Raw genomic sequence first — 3,477 nt, 5'->3', positions numbered from 1 at the left:
AGTGAGCCTTACTGTAACACAACCTAGGGATGGGTATCGAAAACCGGTTCTTGTTGAGAACCGGTTCCCACTGTTTCAATTCCTTGGAATTGTTTGCCATTTTTGCAAACGATTCCCTTATCGATTCCAGTCGCCCCGAATGACGTCACCACGTTGCGGAGCGTCATTTACCTGGCAGGAAACATGGTAACTAAGCGGCTCAAACGCTCAAAAGTTTGGTTATACTTTACGAGAACAGATGACAGCAGGGCAACTTGCAATACTTGAAAAGTAGATATTTCATTTAAGGGAGGAAACACTATGAATATGCAAAAGCATTTGCTCACAAAACACACGATGACCTTAAATGAATGTCGTGTTTTTAATTCCGCTCCGGACTCGTGAATCTCAACCCAGCAGCAGCGGTAACGTTTGCACGTCCTCTCCCGTTAATGCGGTAGGTAGGTAAATAATCAACTAACAGTGCATGTTATTAGGGCTGCTCAATTATGGCAAAAATGATAATCACGATTATTTTCACTGAAATTGAGATCTCGATTATTTGACGATATTTATTTAACCCTTTAAGACCTACTATAGAACCAAGTCCGCCAGAGCTTATATTATATTTTTACATGCTGTAGTGCCATTTGTGGGAGCATTTCAAGTTGCTATACAACTGTTATAGCCCATATTTTAATAATATGTATGCATTAAGTCCATAGTAACTGCATTAATTGCAAAAAAGTGCAATAAACTACAAAAAAATTGAAAATCGTTTTTGTTTTTTTAAAAAATATATTTCTACTTGGAGAAATTTAAGAGGTTTATCCCTCAAAACTTTAAATACAAAAAGTTGCAAAAAATATTTTACAACAACAGGAAATTTATTTTGAGTGTTTTCATAGTTTTAATTTGGAGATACACCAATTTTTATATACTGCAGGAAAAAGGCCTACAAGTAAAAAACTACATTTTCCGTCAAAATGACGTCACTTCCGGTTTCGGGCAAGAAATGGCGGACATGCGACAGTTCGCGCTGAGTCTGTTTCACTGTGGGAAGTGTTACCCTGAAAACCATACATTTCACACCTGAGCCTCAACTCTCGCGGCCTGGTACCAAACGACTCACGGACCGGTACCGGTCCAAGGCCCGGGGGTTGGGGACCGCTGCTCTTAATTGTTGTGACGCGTGTTCGAAATGCAGAGAGGTGCGCTGGATTTGCCAGACGGAGCAGCGCGAGAGTAAAGCATGAGGGAGGGGCTAATAATCGGCTCAGTCATTTTTAATGATCGTTGAAAGCCCAGATCGTAATCGTGATTAAAATTCGATTAATTGAGCAGCCCTACATATTATGTTAGCGTGATCTGCCTTATTTCAAAACCTGCCATTACTGTGCATTTAGGCGACCATGATGAGACAGACAGAGTCTGGTTGGCTCAGATGCTGGCAGTTCTCACTGCGTCTCCTTTCAGGCCAGGATAGACGAATGTCAACGAGCAGTGACTAAGTTTGTGGTCAAAGGCTTGAACCCATTTGCTACAGCAGATGCCCCCGATTTTCAGTAAGTGAATGTGTTTAATTGTAGGCAGGGACATTACTGGATATTCTTGTGTAATTTCTACAGAATAATTTATGTTATACTTTGTTATTGCTACAGAAGAAGATTTATTTTATTATTTTACATTTACAATTTTTTTTCCTGGGGACCCTGTGACACCCATTGAAGAGCCATAGGCTGTGGAGCTCTTAAGATCTCACTGTTGGGTTTGTAAGGCCATGTTACTCCTAAATTTCTATCTTGTTCAAAGAGAAGATATAAAACAAAGTTCTAAGCTAATCAACCTTAGTGTTCCCCTTTTTAAAAAAAAAGAATCGATAAGAGAATCGAATCGTTAAACAGAATCGAAAATGGAATCGGAATCGTGAAAATCTTCTCAATACCAATCCCTAACACAACCTCTTACGTTTTATTTATTTTTGAGTTACAAAAAAAAGAAAAGAAAAAACACAAAGTTTATATTTAGATTAATCTATGCACATTTATTTTAAGCACAGAGTTTTTATCAGTGCACTTTCTATGAAACATGAGACAATAATTGTAAGAACAGCAACCATGTCTGAAAAGCTGGAGCTGCTGATGAAAGGAAGTGGGTGATCTGACCTTGGGCCACTAATTTTACCTTCTTACCGGCATGTGAGAGCTCACTGTACATCTGTCATCTTGCCCAGGATCATTGTTATGATTTGAGAGTTGGATTACACGCTGGCAGTACCTTTTTCTTTGTTACTTTTTTCATGTGGGGCCCTAAAGTTGATACTCTGTGGTCCAGTCAGACCATTCTCATTCGCAGGGCATCAAACACTGCAACTTCAAAGCTGTATCACTGCGTTTAGATGTAGGATTACAGCAGTAAAGGGTTAAGCCACATGTGGTACACAAAGAGATATTAATCATTTGGGAAACAACTTGAGTCAGCCAGGAGTCGAACCTGGAAACTTCTGATCCATAGTCAGACGTGTTATCCATTGCACCACTGGCCCATGAGATGAGGAGCAACGCATTGCTCAATTAGCATCTACATCCTGAACACAGGCTATCCTGACATTTAGAAGAACTTTGTCTGTAGTTATAAAATGATATCATCCAATATCGCTGCAGCCAGTGCATCAAAACGTCAACAGACACCTCGTTCATGTTTCTGCAATGTCAGTATGAGACGTCTTTTTTTTTTTTTTTGGTTTTGTTTTGTTTTTGTTTTTTTGGCTTATTCAAAAGGCCACCCACTCCATGAGCTCCATATGAGGAGCTTTTGAAGTTTTGCTTCAGTACATCAGTCTGTGTCTTTGTAATCAGATTGTGGTTTGAGCTGTGTTGTTACTATATCCCTCCGCAAGACTACATGTCATGCACATTATGTCACTGACCACAATTATTGTTTTACATCATTCATCCCTTCACTGTAACCGCTTATATTTGGGATACATTATCAGGCTGGAACAAAGAGCGGCTCGTGCGCGGCTCGTTTTAGTTTTAGTTTCTCTTTTTTTTGTTCACCTAAATAGAATCCTGCACCTCATCAATCTACCTCTGTCTGTCGTGTTCATTCAAAATGTATGTTTGCATGACGATAAGACAAAACAAAAGATGCGTATCTTTTTCACATGATCTCATCACAGTTCAAGCTGATTAGGCCTGTCCCCACTTTATCCATTTTCCCCCTGCAGACAGGAAAGTTATGTATTTTAAATCAGTGTCATCTTGATTACGAAGAGGAAGAATCCAGTCTTTCATCTGTTTGAATGACGTGAAGCAGACGCTATTGTGTGTCGTGTCAGCTGATATCAGTCGGACCTCTGTAGCGGTCGGACGGATTCACCCTGTTTAGCTGAAGCTTTATCTCCCTGTCTCGTACCATCATTCTGGATCACTGCGTTACAAGACAACGTTATGTGGGTTGCCACTTCTCATTAAATGTGTCGCCACTTAGGGGAGG

At 40.0% G+C, this 3,477-nt stretch overlaps 1 non-coding gene across 1 annotated transcript; it reads right to left on the bottom strand.

Annotated features, from left to right (window-relative positions):
* Window positions 1-2,451: 2,451 nt before the first annotated feature.
* trnah-aug (transfer RNA histidin (anticodon AUG)) lies at window positions 2,452-2,524 on the bottom strand. Its single transcript has one exon. It is a non-coding gene; the product is annotated as a tRNA-His (tRNA).
* Between the last annotated feature and the right edge of the window lie 953 nt (window positions 2,525-3,477).

This window comes from Astatotilapia calliptera, chromosome 5 (genome assembly GCF_900246225.1).
Source record: "Astatotilapia calliptera chromosome 5, fAstCal1.2, whole genome shotgun sequence".
NCBI lineage: Eukaryota > Metazoa > Chordata > Actinopteri > Cichliformes > Cichlidae > Astatotilapia > Astatotilapia calliptera.
The sequence above is the reverse complement of the archived record's forward strand: the minus strand, read 5'-3'. Positions and strand labels throughout refer to the sequence as shown.